The sequence below is a fragment of the Papilio polytes genome, unplaced genomic scaffold, assembly GCF_000836215.1.
Source record: "Papilio polytes unplaced genomic scaffold, Ppol_1.0 DF822733.1, whole genome shotgun sequence".
Classification (NCBI taxonomy): domain Eukaryota; kingdom Metazoa; phylum Arthropoda; class Insecta; order Lepidoptera; family Papilionidae; genus Papilio; species Papilio polytes.
The window spans coordinates 894,172-902,656 of record NW_013526471.1 but is presented as its reverse complement, the minus strand read 5'-3'; positions in this window follow the sequence as shown (position 1 = coordinate 902,656).

Here is an 8,485-nt window from a genome sequence, read left to right as displayed (position 1 = left end):
TGTACAAGTGCTTTGAATGTCAATGTATCCCTAAAATGTGGATAAACACTGTTTTAATGATAAGCCCGATTATTCCGATATCTGTGATTGTAACAATTTTTCAAAATTATTTATGTAAATAATTAGTGCATTTGGAGTGAGATAAATTTGTTTTAAGCTTTAATATTATTTTATCTGTTTATATTATTTTCCTAGTATATAAATATTAACTCGTATAAATGAAATTAAAAAAAAAACATATTGATGTTCTATATTTGAATGTACTCGTATTATGATAAAATAAATGTATTGAATTCAGAATATTCGAGTTTTTTTTTTCTTATAATTGATATTGGCAGTCATTTTCAATATTACAATTTTCTTTTAAATTTCTAATCATCCTAATATAATATTAAGTTAAATAATTATTAGATAGGTTAGAAAAATCTATGAATATTCATTCATCATACAGTTATATGCTCGTATTTACTATCTACAATTAAAAAAGTCTTGGAGTTTGTTTCTTGGTAATTTAATTAAATAAGCCAGCACAATCTGTTCAAAAGAGATTTTTCAATTCTCGGAAATTCGTATTTTTATGATCTTGTTGTGCTGAATGGAACTGCCGCTTTCGCTTTGTGAAAAAGAGAAAGCTTAATAATGTATTGGGTAAAAATATCCGTAGAAAATTCCGTATTTATGCTTTAATATTATTTGTACGAGCGTCGGTGACTCAGTAATTTGACTTGTATTCAACAGTTCTTGGGTTCGAATCCCGCTATGTACCAATGTGATTTTCGATTTTTCTAATTTGATATGTACACAATTTACCCGATGTTCAACGGCGAAGGAAAACATCATGATGCAGCCTGCACATGTCGACGAAGAAATTCAAAGATATGTGTGAAGTCAATTCGCAGTGCAGAATGGTTGACTAAGGCCTAGTCACTCTTACTTAGGGTAGGTAGCCTCTCAGTGGGGACGTATAGTGAGCTGGTGATGATGATGGTGAATATATGTACGCGTAATGTCAACTGTTTTTCGAAACCCTTGTTTTTAGATCCATTTGGATCCTTTGTGTATATCGAATCAATCAATCATTATTGATATCCATTGATCTTGTTTATAATGTTTCAATAGGATATAAATTATATTTTCCGTCCCCAGACCGTAATTAACCCGATGTAGCGAGTTTACATCAGCGCTTATTGAGCTTCAATAGATTCGAAAACTCAACAGATTGTTCGTTGAAAGTAAATTTGATGAAAATTAAATTATTTTTCTATGAACACATTCAATACTGCATTACATTCACGTACAGTTGCGGAAGATCGCGGTGTTACTTGCAGAGAAATTGCTTTGTAAGGAACAACAACAAACACCGCCTCTTCTTATAAATAACTAATTAGGAGGAGAGGAGGGAGGTGAGTTGTTCAAACAACGAGACAATAGTAAAAAGCAATTAGCCGTGTACTGATAGAGACTTTTTCGTACAAACACATTTAAAAGTTGCTTCCTGTTAGTTTTTTTAAAGTTCCAATGTGTATAAATTGTTTAAACCAAACCGCGCGCCCCTCCCGCGATTCGGCCCGTATGATTCGAGGGTAGGTGGGGCCATGGGTGGTAGTGGGCTGAACAGTAAATCGTTTAAACGACTACAGCCCTAAAGATAGAACATAGAATGCAAATTCTCATTATACCAATCCTATTTTATCATTTTAATATTGCAAGGCGTGGGAATTATTCCAAGAGAGCAACGGGTCAGCTGATATACAAGTATGAAACATTCTGGTTGATTTAATTAAGATACTAGCTGTTGCTCGCGACTTTGTTTCAGTGAAATAAAAAAAATTAAGCAGTATAGCCTATGTAACTCTGTGATATCGTTGCTTTTATTGGCGAAATTAATTCAAATCGGCCCATTACTTTATGAGTTATACATGCATTTTTGTATGTATATGCAATGTAATGCAAATCTTTTCTCTATATAATGTTAGTGCAGATTATTAATGATGCAAATATGGACTTAAACAACAATACTCATCTGTTTTTCATTAAATTATTTTGCATATTGAAGACTGAAGTAAAACATATAACTGTTTAAATAAATATTTGAACACAGTTAATTAAAAATATTTAAGTAGCGATAGAAAATCTATAGAGAATATGGAACAAATAACCTCTTCGATATCTCATGTACATTTATAATTAAAAAGTTATAAGATTTTTTTTTGTGTAACAGAAATCAGTGTTTTATTTGCAGTTATTGCGTTATTTCTCTGCATTTGTTTTTTTTTCTCATAGTTTCCATGTTTGTACGTATTTACTACAATCGTTTGTCTTTACACATTGAGACGACAATGCAGAAAAAATTTTAAATATTAGACGAAAAATGCCGACTAGTGGTCCACAAATAATTGCTTTTTATTATTGAAAGACTTCCAAAAGAAGGAGGTACTCTCGTCTGTATGTTTTTTATCCCATCGTTTGAGCAACTGATTACTACCTAATTCGTTATTTGTTAGTAGACGTAGCTTGTCTTGTTGCGTACAAGGCAATATTTTTGTAAGTTTGACACCGACAATTTCCGTGGCTGTACATTAGGCTACGTCATCTTATAGACGGTGTTGTGGTTACAAGTAAGTTCAAGTTTCAAGTTTTCCAATTACAGTAGAAATTAATTAGAGTTAAAGAGACAAAATAACTTTGAAATCTTCTTGGTGACTCAGAAAATCGTCTGCTCAATATTACTTCACGCAATTGCTATTATTTGAATTGAGTTTATTCAAAGTTTCAGAAACTACTCTTGTTTTTTTTTCATCCAAAATTTAAATAATGTTCCTCCAGTACATAACCGTTTTGAGATTCATTGTTACAAAAGACTTTATCTTCGTAAGAGAGATGTGAAAACTATTTTTTTAGACTAGAGATTAATTTATGCCATTAATTTTATGCATATTATTTCCACATATTATGCAGTGAATTTACATTTTATGTGCTTTTAAGTTATCAATCAATACTTAACATAATAAAGCACACTGTTTTGTGGATCCTACGCCATCAGCAAGCACAGCATATTTTTGAATAATACTCTCTTTAAAAAATAGCCCTACACTCACGACACGCTTTAGACTATATTTTCACGCTATTAAATTCACATGGTAAACAAATGTGAAAAAATCCTTCATGTGGGAAAGAGACCATAAACAAGATGCCAACATTAAGGCTGCAAGGTTATTATGGTAACGGTAATTGTTATCAAATGTCAAGGGCCTTCGTTGTCATTTATGCATGCATTTTGACATTTGCAATTGGGAAATTTGACAAATGTAAACAATGAAATAAAGTTTTATTTCATGCGGATGATACCGCACGGGAACAGCTAAATTAAAAATAAAACGTTCGCTTAATATAAATATAGAATGGCATAAACTAAAAAATTCTTTAATTCTTGCTGCTACACATTGTTTTAGACAAATCCATTAAAGAATACGGAAAATACAATTAACTCACAAACTGCAGCGATAACACAAATTCAAAGATACGAATTAAACTGCTGAAACAAGGTTTTTGCAGAAATTAATTGCATTCAAATAACTTATTTTACAAATGGTAGTAGTCAGTAACTAACAGCGGAAGATAATCCAGTAGTTTACTTAACCCTATAGTTTTGATTTCATCTCCTATTTTAATTTTTTTGATCAAAGAGCTTATTTTGCTTTAAACGTATTTGCTATTTACTTTTTACAGGCGCTATGAGAAAATCTTGTTTACTATGTCACATGTAACACTACCAAAAAATGTAAAAACATTTTTGGATTATTTATTTATCCATCCATCAAACTTTTGCATTTAAAGTATTGATTAGAAGTGAAATTATGTGATTCTGCATGTGTCAGTTTGATTGTGGCTGTCTGCAGTCTACGGACAAATGTATTAATTTTAACGAATGAATCTTCATTTGGTGAAATAGGTATCTACCTACTCGTACTTTTGAATGAAGTACTGAAGTAGAATATGACTTTTGTTTAATCAATTATCAATATTATCTCAAATTAAAAATTGGCACGTGGAACATAAGAGTGCTCTTGTTCTCAACGTGCAAAACAAACCACCGGATACAAGATAAATGAGCGAACGCTATAGATCAGGGGTTTCCAACATTATTGTAATCTAGAGCACATTCTAAAGTACAGAGAGCACCACCTATTTTTAATCGACCCACACCTTCCGTATCTTCTCATTCCCATCACTTATAAGAATGCCAATGGGATTCTTTATCTATATTTTCTTATAATTTATTAATAAATGTGAACATAAATTTAATTAAACGTAAATTTAACATTCAAAATAATAGATTTATTATGCAAATCTATACACCCAAAAAATATATTTACGCATCTGTAGTTCCTCTGGTGTTGCGGATGTCCATGGGTGTCTTTGACCACTTCTGTATCCTCGCCGCTCGTTTGCCCCCTACTATTATAAAAAAAATAACTTAACTACTCCTACATAGAATATCGCATTAATAAACCTTGCTGGGCACTCCAAAAAAATTAAAACTAACAAATTCACATTTTTAATTAATGTTTAAAAAAAAATACGCGAGCGTCATGGAGCCCTCGGCGACGAGGTTGTGAACCTCTGCTATAGATAGTAAACGAGATGCATAATCTCATGCAATCGACTGTAATCTGACTAGAGTGGGATGACGTCTTACAACGATAAACTTATAGAAAAGATTAGAAAACTAACCGGAACCTAGTGACGAAACTTCGATTAATGTTTCAAGTTATTAAATTCCTAGCTTTCGCCCGCGACTCCGTCCCTTTGGAATTAAAAAAAAAACAAAATTAAGTAGCACATGTGTTCTTCCAGACAGTCCTCTACATCTTTATCAAATTTCATCAAAATCTGTTCAGACGTTTAGGCTACAAACTCTAACAAACATCCATCCATCCATCTATCTAAACTTTTGCATTTAAAATATTAGTATAAAGTATTGGAGTAAGGACCAAATTGCGCTTTTTGGGAAGCTTGGAACAGGACTTTTATAAATATTTGTTTCATTTCATTTTAGTGTCTATCAATTCAGGCCTTTTACTACAATCTGCTGGAAAAGAATCACGATTGGACAAACTTTACTCTATAGTGTTACATTTTGAAAATGTAACCAAATTTGTAAAAATCTAGCTTGTATCTGCATTACTTCTACTGAAATAAAAAATCAAGTCTATGAAGCGATTGAAGAAACGGGACTTTTAATGGAAAGAAGCTTTGTAAGCGGGAGTAACATGACTCAGTTTTTTTTATTCTCGTTGACAAATCATGTCGCAAAGGTCAGCTAAAATTAGTGTGTAAAATGAGTAACCAATCTACTTCATCGCATTATTATTTCCGTTTCACATTAGTTTCACAGAGGAATACAGCAGAGAGTAGGACTATGTAGTATCTTGAGAAATCGGATACTTACTGTTCAGAAGAGCGATCAAATAATAGCAGTACTGGGCTATGCTACTGCCCTATTCACTGTTTTAATGTCTTCGTGTGATCCAATGCAGTATGTACATATATAAGTGTTAATTGTGATTTCAATTCTGCGGATGTCGTCACCGAGACAATGCTTCACTAAATTAGAAACATAAGTGTGTATTATGTTACATGTACGGATAAACAGCTATAAAAAAATCGTTTTATTTTATAGTTGTCATCAAGTTGTAGCATATTTCTATTTGTGACGTAAAATATGGGAATTCATGGTTGAGTGTTTGCTATATATCTCCATAATAGATGTGGAACATAGTCTGGACGAACACAATCTACTAATCAAGTTTTTAGTTCAAAAGCAGGCAAAACATTTAGCTAATACTAATTAGAAAGCGTTATTCAAATGTTTTTGTAATTCCAGATATGGTTGACTATACATTCTGCAAACATTAAGTTAACTTGAGTTCTTATAAGAAAAAAACACAGCCTTCAAATGTCCCGATTTTTACAAAAATAATGTTCGTAAGATACAGGTTTCTTACTGTAGCTATAGCCACCTAATCGTAAGAAAGTACTATTTTACGAACATTAACAATATGAATAAACAAATCCACACCCAGAGATAATCGTAAGTATCGATAATTCAAAAGTTTCGAATGCTGATAAGGTTGTCACAGTATGACAAGTGACACAAAAAGCCTAATCTTATCAATTGAAATTGGCACGAGGAGCGGTTGAGAGTAGAAATCAAATTACAGACTACCGTAACTTCTGTTAAAGAAAATAGAATCTAGTTTTTGTTCGCGACTTCGTTTGTGTGGAATTAAGAAACCAAAAACTTAATAATGTTAAGAAGAAATAAGTACTGTACCGGAGTAGCGGAGCAACATTACATCATTGACATATACATCTCGTCCCTGTGACAGCTGTCAATGTCATTCAGTCGTATTAGAATAGCGCGCCATTCATAGTGGTCTAAGTGTTTAAATTAATTACGTTGTTACAATTGTATTAATGTTTAAAAGTAAGTGACCAATGGATTCTTTGAGACTGTGATCTACATCTGAGCTAAATATCGAGATTTTTTGAGGTCATGGTGATCTATAACACAAGGCGCTACCCTAGTTTGGACACCAATCCCTTCAAAGGGAAAATCAATAAAGCTATTTTTACTTTTTATTTCAGCTGTTTGGATATACATACAAACGTCCATCCATCCATACAAACTTTTGCATTTGTAGTATTAATAAGAAATGTGATAGCGCGCTTTTGTAATAAAATGTAGGTAGAATGCTGCAGTAATTTATTTCCTGGAATTTACTTAGTGAAGCGTATTTTTTTTTGTCAATGTTCTGTTTTTTGTAAATGTTCGTATTACTTTGTAATTTTCGGCCTTCTAGGGAGTGTGGCAGCTGCCCCTCCCTTTGTACTTCAGTTTTGGATTTCACTTGACCAACTATCTAGAAGATTATGCAATTTCTTCAGAGATATTGATTGATCACTGTGATACAAGCACATACCTTATCTTATTTTATCTGTTACAAAATAATGTTGTTTTCTCAAACTGCTGGTCAGAACCGATGTTACTGATAATATTTTCTGGTTTTACTAACTTCGATTATTTTAAAGTGGACAAACGTATTTTAATATCAGTGATAACGTGAAATATTCTGAAGACTTGTTAACGCGCACGACGTTATAACTCATCTTTTCAACTCAGAAATGACCACTGCGTAATTTTTCTGCCCATGTTTTGTCCACCATAACAATCCTATAACCAATAAGTTTGGCTTTATTGATATTTTATTAATAATATCAATCGAATAAATGACTTTAGATTTCTCTAAAGTCATTTTTTCGATGGCTTAAATTATCCTCTTTCGAGAGGAGGTATAGACTTTAATAGTAATGCATTTAGCGACTAGTGTAACTACACTTATCTCAAATCACAACTCAGTACACCTGTCTGTAAAATCTCTTTGCTTATCTGGGATATAATATTTTATCGATCTGCAAGAAATTAAAACAAACAAAATACTTGAATGTCAAAATACTTGACAACAGTTATCTCAAAGCTACTTAAAGATTTGGACAATGTTTTCCAATCTTGTGTAAGATGCTGTCCGAGTGGAATTAAAAAAAAAGCAAGTAGCCTACGTAATTTACTCATAAACGAAGTTTAGATTAAGCGCCACTGCGCTCGGCCACCTTAAGCCCGGTGAATCTGTAAATCTGTCAAGGCAAACAGTGGCCATTCAGTAAAAAAAAAACCTATGTAACCTTCCTGATTATGCTCTACATCTATGCCGAATTTCATCGAGATGCGTTCAGCAGTTTAGGCTTCAAATTAAAAAAAACATCCGTCTAAACTTTCGCATTTAAAATATTAGGAAAACATTTAGTGCCAAAGAAAGGAAAATAAAAGAAAAATAAACTAAAACATACAATGAATTCAGCAAATGTCTGTAGTCAGTTATTTCTGCTTCCAGATTGTTACTGGAAGCGGTGTTATTTTACATTATCATATGAAAGGAATCAACGCACGCGTCAAAATCGCTTTAGTTGGGTAGACTTCGACTCAATGGAATACATAATTAGTGCGTTTGCAATAATCATAGTATTCCACAGGTTTACAGTTTTGTGGTATACTTTACGACCAAACTATATATTACCAATCTATTCTCTAATTATTTTCAAAACGAATTTATATAGCGAGCGGATTTGTTAATATAACCTAATTATTTTTGTAACCTAATTTTGTAAGGCAGGTTTTCTATAGAAAATTCTTTATTAGCAAACTGTAATGTCCCTACCTCGCCTATACTAAATTAAGTTCTTTTGTTATAATTATAATTTTTTGTGCTGTTTGGCTTTTCGTTGTTCTATTGTTTATTCGGGCAATAAGATTATTAATTACGATCTAACCTACTTTGTTTAGTGTGTTTAGTTCATAAGATTGAATAATCAAATGAATAGAAAAAATATTCTTTCAAATAAGAGTGTTTCACGGTAATTTCAA